This window comes from Pan troglodytes, chromosome 13 (assembly GCF_028858775.2).
Source record: "Pan troglodytes isolate AG18354 chromosome 13, NHGRI_mPanTro3-v2.0_pri, whole genome shotgun sequence".
NCBI classification, from domain to species: domain Eukaryota; kingdom Metazoa; phylum Chordata; class Mammalia; order Primates; family Hominidae; genus Pan; species Pan troglodytes.
Genome location: NC_072411.2, coordinates 115,221,778 through 115,236,191, shown reverse-complemented (window position 1 = coordinate 115,236,191; position 14,414 = coordinate 115,221,778). Strand labels below are relative to the sequence as shown.

The following is a 14,414-nucleotide window of genomic DNA, read 5'->3' as shown; positions in this document are numbered from 1 at the left end:
TTTAGAAGTAGCTTTGGGCAATACTAGTGTCCCATGGTAATTAGGCACATCCAAGTATCATGTATTAGTAATGGCAACCTGTCAACCTGCCACTGGACAGCAAGTGTCACCTATAATAATACACCATCACAGCGTTAGGGAAAAAGTAGTATAATTTATTTACTTGCTATGTTTTTATTTATTTATTTATTTATTTATTTATTTAGAGACAGAGTCTTGCTCTGTCACCCAGGCTGGAATGCAATGACACGATCTCGGCTCACTGCAACCTCCATCTCCCAGGTTGAAGTGATTCTCTTGCCTCAGCCTCCTGAGTAGCTGGGATTACAGGCTCCCGTCACCACACCCAGGTAACTTTTGTATTTTTAGTAGAGATGGGGTTTTGCCATATTGGCTAGGCTGGTCTCAAACTCCTGACCTCAGGTGATCCACCTGCCTCTGCCTCCCAAAGTGCTGGGATTACAGGCGTGAGCCACCACGCCTGGCCACTTGCTATGTTTTAAATCTGCAGACTTTTCATTTCTATTTATCTGCTGTTTGTTCTTTAGTTCTCTGTATGCTGGGATATAAGTAACCCTCGTATTTCTCAGAAGCAAAGCCTTTTTTTTGTACTTTTTTTTATTTGTAAGACTAATTTTCAATATTTTGAGACCATGTAAATTACAAATGCAATAGTTGGGAGAATTGGCCCAGTGACTGTTTTACACTTCTAAATTTGTTTTGGTCTATGAGACCTAAATTCATTCTGTTTGTCCAGACTATTATGGCAGAACTCCATAACAAAACTTATTTGGAGAAACAAGGACATCTCCATCATTGGCCATCTGAATGACAGTAAGAGTGAATGACTTATCTTACCTCATTTATCACTATGTACCAAGCAGGCCTGATTTATGTGTAGCAAAACCTTTCATGACAGCAAGGCCTTTGAATATTTTACTATAAGTAAAGTAAAACTATAATGGGCCTAAGTGTAAAAAATAACCTTATCATTTTATTGAGTAATATAAAACAGAGTATCTCAAGATTATGAAAGAATGTACACATTTTAAAACCTAAATTTAAATCTAAATTCAACCTAATTTTAATTTAAACCTAAGTTCAAGGTGAAGGGAGTAAAATATTATCCTTTAAAGATATAAGGTTTTTGCTTTTTTTCTTTTGAGAACCCTGAAAACGTTACCTGATAAATAGTACTAGAGGAATGAATAAAAGACAAGTAGGGAAGGACGTATCCACATATTCTTTCTAGGATTCTGGCTCAGCGACATTATTTATTTTGGGATTCCTAGCAAGGCCACTTTGTGTTCTTGGAGAAATTTAAGTAAAGTCTGCAGAATTAGCCTGTAGGATGAGACAAGGATAGAATGTGCAGATGATTTATATCTCAACATTAAATTTGAGTCTACTTGGAAAATTGGGTAGATCGTAAATTTTGTCCTTTCTTTCGATACTATCTCTTTCTTTCTGAATGACTGGTTCCTGTTACAGTGTCCACAAAAAAAATTATCTAAAATTTAGGAAGTAGAGTATTTATTGCATGCAAGCCCCTTGACTAAATACTGTAGGAAGTTCATTCATTTATTCAGTACTTCCAATGTGCTGGTCTAGGTGCTTAGCACATAATATTGAATAAGACACAATCCCTGTATTCAAGGATACAAAAATCTTACAGTGAGGAAGCAAACAAATAATTAGGCATCATAAAACATGGTAATTATTACCATAAATATGAAAGAAATATACTGTGGAAACAAATGAGTGGGGAACCTAATTCAGCCTGAGACTAAGAAAAATATATCCTGGTAGAAGTCACAACTAAGCTGAGTTCAAAAAGATAAACAAAAGTAAATTTCACAAAGAGGGAAAGATGAAATGGGAAAATGGAAAACATGTTCTAAGCAGAGGAAAGACATCTACAAAGTCCTAGAAGAGACTGTGGGGCAGACAGGGAAAGACAAGAAGAGTCCAAGAGAAACAATGACAGAAACAGAGAGTGAATAAATATGAATGGTTCCATTCAGAGAATTGAGTGTTCAGTATGGCTTGAGTGTAAGATGGGAACAAGAGATGAAATTGGAGAGTTGAGTAGAGTTGCATGTTAGGGCTTTGTTTTTCAAAATCAAGGAATTTGAATTTATACCAAGGGAAACAAGGACCAATGGAGGCTCTATTTGGAAGTGATATGATTAGATTTGCAAAATTGTTTGGGCTTCAATATGAGATGAGATTGGAGGGATGCCAGACTGGAAGTAGAAGCTGCTGCAGAAATCCTAGAAAAAGATAATCGTGGTTTGTGCTATGGGAGTGGTCTGGAAATGGAGAGATACAGATTCCAAAGATATTCAAAAGGTGGAAAGTACTGGACTGCTCTGTGCTGGATGTATGTGGGTAGTGAGGAAGGGGGGTTAATTAAGGATGATATCCTGGTTTCCGACTGGGAAGGTTAGGTGCATGGTGGTGCCATTTACTCACATCAAAAAACACAAGGGGAAACATAGATTTAAGGAGTAGAAAGGTGATGAACATGCTGAACCTGTTGAGTGTGAAATACCAGTATCACATTCAAGTAAAGATATCTAGTAGGAAATTAGAGATACCAGGTTAATATCAGGAGAAAGATCTGGGCTTAGATCACACACACACACACACACACACACACACACACATAAATGCATATACAGTCATGTGTTGCTTAACGACAGGGATGTTGTTAGGCAATTTCAGTGTAAACAGTACAGAGTATGTATGTAGTTCTTATGAAAACCTAGATACTATAACCTACTGCTCCTAGGCTACAAAATTGTACAAAATAGTGGTCCTAGAGATGCCTATATAAATAAAAGAGATTGTCTAAAAGCTGTGTGGGGATATAGGGTTGTTCTATAACTGTATAACCTGCCTCTTAGTGAGAACTTATGCATTACTATATGGAATACAGTGGTCAATTGTGATACAGATCACTAGGCAATAGGAATTTTTCAGCTCTATTATAATCTTATGAGACCACCATCCTATATGTGGTCTGTTGTTGACTAAAATGCTGTTATACAAGGTATGACTATATATACATATGTATATTTATGGTAATTGAAGCTACAGATTTGAGGAGATCAACTAGGGAGAGTACACTAAAATAGAAAACGTTAAAGTCAAACTCATGGAGTTTGTAAAGTATAAGAAAAGTTATACCAAGGAATTCCTTCAGTAGAAGGAATAAGATTCATATGAAAATTAGTATAAAGAAAAGCTGTCACCGAGGGTCAAAATATAGGTACTGGCAGTATGAGGTGGCTCACAACTGTAATCCTAGCACTTTAGGAGGCCAAGGTGGGAGGATCACTTGAGGCCAGGAGTTCAAGACCAGCCTGGGCAACAAAGCGAGAACCCATCTCTACAAACAATTTTAAAAATTAGCCAGGTGCAGTGGTGCACACCTGTAGTCCTAGCTACATCAGAGGCTGAGGCAGGAGAATCGCTTTCATCTGGGAATTTGAGGCTACAGTGAGCTATGATTGTGCCACTGCACTCCAGTCTGGGAGACAGAGTGGTACCCCATCTCTAAAAAAAACAACAAAAACAAACAAAAAAACCAGAGGTACAAGTTACCTGGGACTCCTAGTAGGAGAAGGTTTGGGTGGTAAAGAATAGACTCATGGAAACAGGGGTATTGAAGAGAGATTCTAAAATTGTATTGGGAAGTTTTCAGAAAGACAACTAAAGACTTAGGTGGAAATCAGGGTACAGAGTCATTTTAAGAGAACTGTACCTCAATTTTCAGTTCCTTTGAGTATGAATGTGTATTAGAAACAGAAACAAAGACCAGAACCAGAGAGCCCAAACTTCCGCTGAGCACAGCTTGGTCCAGAGAGTCCCTGAATACCTCAGCAGAGGTCTGAGGAATCTAGGCATGTCTTTTCTGTCATAAATGTTCAGACAGTTTCTTGTTTTTTTTTTTTGTAAGGTATAGGGTAAAGTAATACTTAAAATTATTCTCTTTATAAATGTGGCATATACAAATGTAAAAAGTAGGGATATATTTGCACTTACCTGTTTGAATGTGTCATGTATTATCATCTCCTTTTGAGCTGGAGGTTATCAGAGAGCATCTCAATTTATAGAAATGGAATCCGAGGCCTTCAGCATGAATCTTTGGGTGAATTTATTTATACAAGCCTGTTTTCTTAACAACTAGTTGGTCACATGGCTAGAAACTAGGGTTCCGTCATAGTCCATGATGCTCAAGGTCACACTGAGAGGCAGGATGTACAGTTATAGAACAACCCTGTATCCCCACACAGCTTTTAGACAATGTCTTTTACTTACACAGGCTTCTCTAGGACCACTTTTTAACCACAATCTATTACTGATCTTCTGGTAAACTGCATTCCTTTTAGCAAAATTAACTAAGTTTTCCCATCTATTATCATACAGGTCTTCAGTTACCCCCACATTTGTATATTAACGGGGTGTATAAATATATGATACCCAAGTAAATCTTTATTTTTTTCACAGCCTACATAAGGAAGATATCTTGCAAATATGATATAAAAAGAGCCTTTATATCAAATTATAATATATTAATGTCATTACAAATTAACAATCCTGAGAATATCTTCTATATATCCTATAATAAAATATTTCAAAATATTTTACATGTCTATATAAGAATTTATAAGAGTTCATTATGGGTGACAACATTTCACATGGGAGAAAATTTATGACAAGATTTCTAAGTAAAAGTAAACCCACTCATGGGTTTATAATTATTATTATTTATAGCAGTACTGTACAGTAGAAATGTAATGTGTACCACAAATACAAGCTGCATGTGTAATTAATTTTTCTAGTGGCCATGTTAAAAATATTTAAAACATACAAAATTTTAACATATTTAATTTAATCCAATATATCTAAAATATCATTTCAACATGTATGCATGTAAAAACTTATTAGTGATATGCTTTACCTTCTTTGTTTTTTATACTAAGTCTTTGAAACCCAGTGTGTATTTTACATTTATAGCATATCTCAATTTGGGCTACATTTCAAGGGCTCAAAAGCAGATCTATGGTCTATCCTAATAATTACATTGAACTATGTAAATACTCCTGCTTTATAACAATAACCACAGCTACCTTTTATTGCCTTGTTATGTGGTAGTCACTATAATAATTTCCATGTTTTTCTTATTTCATCTTCAAAGCTATGATGGAAATTCCATTGTCACCCATATTTTCTAGATGGAATAACAAGAGACTTCAAAGGGTTTAATGGCCTTGCCTAAAGCTGTGGAGTTAACAAGTGATGGACCAGGGATTCAAATACAAAGATTTATATGTACATTGAAATAAGGTATATAAATTATTTATATTATAAATTATTATAATATATAATTATAAAATATTTAAATTATTATTATTTTATGTTTTTATATGATTTCATATTTATAATTTTTCAGTAAAGATAGCCAATTCAGTTGTAGGAGAAAGTAAATTTGTGGTAAAGTGATTTGATAGTTGGAAAAGTTAGACCACTGCCCCACTGAACTTGTGGAACAGTAAGAGAATTTATAAATACTAAAATAAGAAAAATAAACAAAAGAAATTATGTTGCAGAGATAATGATTTTGAATAAAGTAGCTATAGGGTCTTATTTCCTTGCCAAGTAAAACCAAAAAAAATGAATAGAGGTGGGAAGAATAATAGTATGTCCTGGATGCATTTCAATGAGATGATACAGAAGACAATTAATATGTGATGCAATGCACTAAGTTGTTGAACCTCTACATTATTAAGTGTATGGAAAGAAAATCAGTAACAAGTGCTTGGAAAACTAGAGAATTGATTTTGGTCTGAATTTTCTAAAATAGGAAGTTAGGAATTTGAGAGCTAAGATATTCGGCACAAGATATGATGTCTGAAGAACTCAGATGAAAATTAGCCAATCTGATTTGGATAAAACTAAAGATGAATGTGATGGTCAGTGGTATGGAGTTGGAGGTCCAGGAAAATAATTAACAAAAAGATGTTCTGTCCTTCTCATGATTCTATGGGGTTTCTCTACTCTTCACTATAACATCACAATGGCTTGTTCTTGCTTCAAGTATGCCTATTTTTTATTTGAATCAGCTCCTTCAATCTCACTGGCCTTGAAGTCTGCAAATTAGATCCCTTTTTCCAAACACTAAGCCATATTTTCCCTACCATTCAAGATACACTTGGAATCAATCTACTCCAGGAAGTCTCTCCAAACCACATATGGGAAATATGATATCTTATATGGAGGAAAACAATGGCATGGATAATTCATACAAATGTTCTCATTCCATGGGTTAAGTATTGCCATAAGATAAACCAATATCCTTGGGTCTGGTTTGCTTTACCATCACTTTCCCACCTCCGCTTCCACATACCTCTGCTTCAGACCATATAATCCTTATTGCGCCAGTTTGTATCCTTTTTTCTGAGCATTCTGGCCTCTGCCTCTCTTGTTTACTGTTTACCTAGGAGTCTACTTTTTAAAATCCAGCGAAAGTAATATTAATATTCACAAGCAGGTGGCAAGTAAAAAGAAATTGATTGGGGCCAGGAAGTCTTTACTTCCTAGAAAAGGTTTCATCTTACTAGCTGATTCAAAGAGATGTAATAGAGTTGAAAGAGAGCATGAGCTTTGACATACACAGAGCAAGGAGGTCCCAAGAGTTATTTGCTTTGTTAATATTACTTAAGCTGTTTAATCTTTCCAGCCTCAGTTTCCTCATCTAGAGTGATATCAAGGATAACTATATGGCACAGCTATTTTATTTATTCACGTATTTATCAATCAATTTGGGAATGGAAATAGCATGTGTCATTTAAATATTGAAAACAAGATATAAAAATACAAATGATTTCTTGTCTTCAAGAGATATGTAATAGATATGTAATGGGAAATTAAAAAATCAGATATTAGAGTATTTTAAAGTGGTATGTTGGCAGTAAGTGCAGGAACATTAGAGTCAGAAAAAGGGAAATTACACATTTTACTTTGGGGGATAGAGAAATCATTCAGGAAAATCAAGCAGTATTAAGCATTGACACTTGAGCTACAGTGGAGGAAGGATGTAATTATTTTAGATATTTCTTAATATATTCATTCACTCATTTCTTTATTCCTTCAGCAAATATGTATTGTGTGCCCAGTACATGGTAGTGAAAGTAGGGATGAATACAAAAGAGATGGTCATTTCTAAGATATGCGTATTTCTTCTGTTATCACAGTGCTTACAGTCAATGTGAAAGAGAGGCAGCTATGTTAAGAGAAGTGCTCTTAATAGATCTCCATTTAACTGACTTGGCAAATTAACCAATATTATCAATTTCCTTTGCAAAACACTCTGATTAATATTCAGGGCTCAGTGAAAGCTCACAGCCAGTAGATGACGCTCCAGTAAGCCTACACATTTTTCTCATTGGTGCCGTTGCATGCTTGCCAAGAATTAGTTGTGTTTATTCCCAAACCATTGCCAGTTGACTTCGTATTATAACCATGTAATAAAAATAACATTGCTTCCATAATTCAATGAAATAGAGTATAAAATGAGAGAGTTGCTTCTTTGAAAATTAACTTGAATTTTTTGGAAAGACTCAATAAAGGAGAATTGCTAAAAACTTTCCTATGAAATTAGGTGGAGGAGATGCAATGAGCAAAGACTCAGAAAAAAAACACACTTAATAATCCAGAAAGTTCATATTTAGATTGGCTTGCAAATGTGTTTTTTTAGTTTAAAGATAGTGAAATTAGAAATTATGGATGGTACACTATAGTAAAGAAAGATTGTATGGATCTTCAGTCAATGGACCTGTTTCCAAATTAAAGGCTATATCCTTAAATTAAAAAATAGGGGAATGAATGTATAACTGTATTATATTAAAATAAATGTTTAAGAAATGTAAATATCTTATGCTTCTTAGATTTGAGTCTATTTTAATATTAGCAATGAGATAAGAGGGTTTCTAGTAAAGAAATATATGTTATGGTATGGAAAGTATTAAGACCTTGGAAATCTACAGTGGAGTATACGATCAATCCTAGAGAATAGGAACTCTGAAATAGATTGAGCCAGGCATAGAAAAAGGGGTAGGGACAAGAGAGCATTCAATGTGAGCAAAACAGAGACAAAAAGAGACACGAGGCCGGGCGCAGTGGCTGACGCTGTAATCCCAGCACTTTGGGAGGCCAAGGCGGGCAGATCACGAGGTCAGGAAATCGAGACCATCCTGGCTAACACGGTGAAGCCTCGACTCTACTAAAAATACAAAAAAATTAGCCGGGCGTCGTGGCTCATGCCTGTAGCCCCAGCTACTCGGGAGGCTGAAGCAGGAGAATGGCGTGAACCTGGGAGGCGGAGCTTGCAGTGAGCTGAGATTGCGCCACTGCACTCCAGCCTGGGCGACAGAGCAAGACGCCATCTCAAAAAGAAAAAAAAAAAAAAGAGAGAGACACAAGAGGTCCAGATACAAGCTGGACCATATAGTGTGAAAGTACACATGGTACATCATCTGGGCTGGTAGTGGGGGCCAGAACTAGATCTTAGAAAGCCTTAAAAGTGATAATCAAAGTTCAAGATAATTGAACTTTATCTTGAAGGGTTTTAAGTTAGGGGGTTATATTATCAGATTTGAAGAAAAATAGATGAGCCTAGAGCAGGATGGGTTCATGTGGGACAACATTGGAGCCAAGTGATTAATTAATTTAGGTAAGAGATGATGGCAGTCTGGGGTAAGATGGCTGCAATGGGATTGTCATTATGTGATGAATTTTAGAGATATTTGTGAGATATAATCAACAAGATATGGTAACTAGTTGTAGGGGTCAAAAATAGTGGGAGAGGTCAAATATATCTCCTCAATTCTCACTGAAGAAATTGGGTGAGTGGTGTCATTTATATAGGTGTGCAACTTTAATGAAAAAGAGGTTGACTAGGGAGGGTTGGAGGATGAGGAATTCCCTTATGAAAACACTATGTTTATATCATGCACAAGACCCTTAAGTTGGAAAGTCTTATGAGCAATTGTATATATAGGGTTCAGGAAAGAGGTAAGCTTAGAAATAGAGGATTATTTGGCACTTGCACATAGATAGTAATTGGAACCGTAAAGAGTAGTGTGGATTTCCCAAAGAGAGTTTGTAGAATGTAAAGAGAATTGAAGAAAAGAAAACTGCTCAGGAAAGAGTCCTGGGGGCAGAATATTGAACTATAAATAGAAGAAAAATCGCCAGAAAAGGAGATTAATAAAGGAGAAGCCAAAGAATTAGGAGGAAAGGAAGTGCTCAACGTGTTCATTGCTACTAAGTGAAAAATGCCCAATGGATTTAGGAGTATATAGGTCGTGGGTGCCCATATTTGAGGGTACATTCAGGGGAGGGTCTGGAGCTTAAGGCAGACTCTTGTGGAGTGAGGAGTGACAGGAAAGGGAGAAATGGGAGGTGGAAAATACCATTATTTTGTTGTTTCAAGAGACGTATGTCTGGTGGAGTATATAAAAAGGAAAGCCTGAAAAAGCTGAAAAGGATAGGTCTAAAAGATCTTAAACGCCAAGCTAATGGGAGTTGTATTTTGTCTCATAGAAAATTCAGGGCACAGGGTAAAGTCTATATAATAGAAACCACTTACTATGACAATAGTGTAGGGAATGGAATTAGTGTGGGGTGAGAGGGTTAGTAAAGGAAGTTAGCTAAGGCAAAGCTCACCCCTGGTATACTGGCACACAGGTATGCTGCAAGCAGTTTGCTACTAGAAATACAGTACTCACATTTGCACAAGACAAAAAACTGGAGTGGATTCAAGTTTCCCTCTTTGCTAATTCTACTCTTACTTTTTTCCCCAGTATATTTTAGTATATTTCCTATTGGAATGGGAAACAAGGGGGTGGAGTTATAGCCTAAACTTCTAGAATTGTACTTAACATGGAGTATGCCTGACGGAGCATCATGCATGTGAACTTCATCCATTCTGTATGTTGATATCAGGAATAAAAAAGAGGTTGAGAACCACTGAATTAGAGAAAATTGCAACCCTTAAAGCAGAGACGACAAGATCTTAATTAGGCATTATCAGCAGGGAAAGTAAAGAGAGAAAGATTATTGGAGTGAGGTTACAGAGTTAGAAACAATAGGACTCAGAAGCTGATTGGATGTGAGAGGTGAAACATCACTGCCAAAATAGCAATACTCTTTATTGAATGCTTTTAATATGTCAAGCACTCCCAAAAGAACATACACAGTATAACATACATCATTCCATTTCAATTTCCCAACAGTGTTGCAAAGTAGGTATTTTTATTCTGATTTTATAGATAACAAAAATAAAGTTTAGAGAGTTTGAGCAACTTTCTCAAGGCCATCCAGATTTTAAGTGGCATACCCTGGGTTCAAACCCAGGGTTGTTAGATTCAAAACCTTTGTTATCATCATTACTCAAATCTAAAATGACTCTCTTATTAGGTGTTTGGCTGTATGATGGTAAAATCAAATTCAGATGATAAATCCAGATGAAGATCAGGTGTAGGAGAAAAGTGGCCAGTTCAATTTTAAACATATTCGGTTTTTGAAAGCCTGGAGAATATCCCTGGTGAAGACATCTAATAGACAGTTACATATATAAGTCTAGAGTTAACGGAGATGTCTGGAAGGGGATAAAGATTTATGAGGCATTAGCATTTAAATTGTGGTGAAAGTCATGGGAATGGATGAGATTTCCCAGGGAGATTGCAACATGAGGAGAGGATAAAGTGGAGAGCGAAGAAACACCAAAATGTAAAAGGAGGTCGGAGGGAAGTATCAGCGAGGGAGTCAGGGGAGGAATGTTAATACAAGTTAGAGGGAAGTAGCCGAGGGCGATATCACACCGAAGCAGTAAAGAACAGCAAGAGCAAGGAGTGATCAGTCATCCCATGCTATGGAGTGGTCATGAAAGATGAAGACTGAAAAAATTTCAGTAGATTCAGAGAATTGTGAGTGAGAAATACAAGTTGAAACAGTGTGAGATTTAATTTTAATAACGCACAGTATCATCTAAGGTCTGTCAATCTAAGGTGCATTTTCATTCTAAGTGTTTTTCTAAGGACACAATAAGAAATTAAGACATTCATTACAGCATTGTTTCTGATAGCAACCATATCACAGTAGTTAAGGGCACCTACTCTAGAGCCGGCCTGAGTTGAAACCTCCGTTCTGCTACTTATTAGCTCTGTGAACTTGGGCAAGTTACTTTTCTGTACCTTAGTTCCTTTATCTGTAAAATAGGGACAGTAAGAGGATTACTACTATTAATAAGGTTGTTGCAGCCTGGTTGGTTTTTCATTGTTACATAATAAAAAATCAGGGCAATTGGGGTAGCCATCACCTCAAACGCTAATTATTTCTTTGTGTTTGGAACATTCCAAATCTTCTCTTCTAGCTATTTTGAAATATACAATAAATTATTGTTAATTATATATGGCCTATTGTGCTATCAAACACTAGAACTTAATGCTTCTATCTAACTGTGTCTTTGTACCCATTAACCAACCTCTCTTCATCCCCTACTCAGTTGTTCCCAGCCTCTAGGAACTATGAATCTACTCTCTACCTCCCTGAGATAAACCTTCTTAGCTCCCACATATGAGTGAAAACATGCAATATTTGTCTTTCTGTGCCTGGCTTATTTCACTTAACATAATGACTTCAAGTTCCATCCATGTTGCTTCAAATGATATGACATTTTTACAGCCAAATAGTATTTCATTGTGTCTATATAAAACTTATTTTGTTTATTCATTCGTCTATTGATAGACACTAAGTTTGGTGCCATATATTGGCTATTGTGAATAGTGCCACAATAAACATGGAGGTGCAGCTATTTCTCTGATATACTGATTTCCTTTCTTTTGGATAATACCCAGTAGTGGAGTTTCTGGATTTTATGGCAGTTCTATTTTTACTTTTCTTAAGGAACCTCCATACTATTCTTCATAATGGCTGTACTAATTGACATTCCAACCAACAGTGTTCAAGAGCTTCCTTTTCTGCACATCCCCACCAGCATTTGTTGTTGTGCAATCTGTTAGCCTACAATACTTATTTGTCCTGATTGGTTTTTACAGTAATTAAATGTGTAAATACCATAAAGTGTTCATTACAGTGCCTAGAACCTAGTAAGAGTGAATTCTTTGTTAAATGAATAGAGATAAAAGTAACCAAAATGCTCAATGGTGAGGTTGATTAAAATAAATTACATATCCATGCACTGGGATATAATGCAACTGTGAAAAATTACGTAGTTAACTATTTAACAATATGGAAAGATACTGATGGACTATTAATTAGAAAAAAGTTATAAATCATATGAATAGAATGATTCCATATGTGAATAAACAATATGTACCTATGTGTTAGATATGTATGATGATTTTTAGAAAGAGTTGTACCAAGATGCTGATATATATAGATGGTTGGATTATGAGTTTTTTAATTTTAAATTTTTACACATTTAAAAATTACATAGAAAAGATTATTTTTATGATAAAAATTTTTTAACATCCTGGAGGTCAGGATATTGAATAGCAAGTGATAATTATTCTTTGGCAAAACTTTTCTGTGGAAGAAAGTGGACTGAAAGCATAGGAGCTACAGCATATTTATAACCAATGGAGTGGCACACTGTGTAAAATGCTGTGCAGAGTCCTGCTACCTAGGAGGCTTCTAATGAACGGGGGTTGCTATTATTATTATTGCCACTAAAATGCCTTCAGGTCTTGTAGACTTTCAGCACCAGCACAACTCTACTGAGTAGCCAACGAGCAGGAAATAAAAGAAGAAACTTTAAAAAAGGAGAGCGTTCTAGAAAGAGAACTCTCCTTGAGAACATTCTGGACAGTGCTCCTGGACAGTGTGCTGGTGCTGAAAGTCTATGAGAACTGAAGACATTTTAATGACAATAATAATAATAGCAACCTCGTTTATCAGAAGCTTCCCAGGTAGCAGGACTCTGTACAGCATTTGACATGTCCTGCTTCTCGATTGGTTATAAATAAGCTGTAGCTTCTATGCTTTCAGTCCACTTCCTTTCACAGACAAGTTTTACCAAAGAATGATTATCACTTGCTATTTCTATATCCTCACCTTTAGGATGTTAAAAAAAATTATCATAAAAACAATCTTTTCTATATATATATGTGTGTGTGTGTGTGTGTGTGTGTGTGTGTGTGTGTGTGTATGTGTATATATACATATATTTTTTAATGTGTGAAAGTTTTAAAGTAAAATTTTAAAAAAACTCATAATCCAGCTGGCTGTGGTGGCTCATGCCTGTAATCCCAGCACTTCAGGAGGCTGAGGTGAGTGGATCACTTGAGGTCAGGAGTTTGAGACCAGCCTGGCCAACATGGCAAAAACCCATCTCAACTAAGAATACAGAAATTAGCCAGGCATGGTGGCGGGGGCCTGTAATCCCAGCTACTCAGGAGGCTGAGGCTGAGGAGAATCACTTGAACCCAGGAGGCGGAGGTTGCAATGAGCCGAGATCATGCCACTGCACTCCAGACTGGGCAATAGAGTGAGAGTCTGTCTCAAAAAAAAAAAAAAAGAAAAGAAAAAAATCCCCTCATAATCCAACCATTTACATATAAGCATGTTGGTATGTATCTTTCTAAAAATTATCATACATATCTAATACATAGGTACATATTGTTTATTCACATATGGAATCATTCTACTCATATGATTTATAACTTTTTTCTAATTAATAATCTGTCATTGTCTTTCCATGTTGTTAAATAGTTAACTACATAATTTTCACAGTTGCATAGTATCCCAGTGCATGGATATATAATTTATTTTAATCAATCTCACCAATGAGCATTTTGATTATTCTTATCTGTATTCATTTAACAAACACTCAATTCACTCTTCCTATGTGCCAGGCACTGTAATGAACACATTCTAGACATTGCTCCTGGAGGTCAGGCCAGGTCCAGAGCTAATTATATATAGGGACTACCTCAGGACCACAGAGAAGATAAGACTCAAGGTACCAGACAATCTATACAGTGGCCAAGATAATAAGAAAAAATATATTGTTTCAAGATGCTTTCTTCCCACCTGTTATTTTTACAAATTTGTTTTGGTGTCTAATCATTTGGGCTAAAAATGCCCTGGTTTATTTCTCATAGAGGCTATAAACCCCTAAAGGTTTATGAACTATATTAATCCTATAATGCTTCCTCCTCTGCTAATCATCTTGTGTATTCAACAAACTCTACTTGAACAACTAAGGTCATGAGCAACATAAACCTACCATGATTAAGAATCATTTCAAATAGCCACAAATAATTTTATAGGCTAATTTTTTAAAAAAGATAACCCATTTCATTTTGAAATTCTGATTTCTT

General features: G+C 35.9%; 1 long non-coding RNA gene across 2 annotated transcripts in view; it reads left to right on the top strand.

Annotated features, from left to right (window-relative positions):
- LOC134808069 (uncharacterized) overlaps window positions 1–14,414 on the top strand; it is a 58,176-nt gene that overhangs the window by 3,803 nt on the left and 39,959 nt on the right. For both annotated transcript variants that reach the window (XR_010150238.1, XR_010150237.1), the window contains 2 exons: window positions 207–350; window positions 5,244–5,355. This is a non-coding gene — a long non-coding RNA (uncharacterized LOC134808069). The remainder of the gene's footprint in view (window positions 1–206; window positions 351–5,243; window positions 5,356–14,414) is intronic.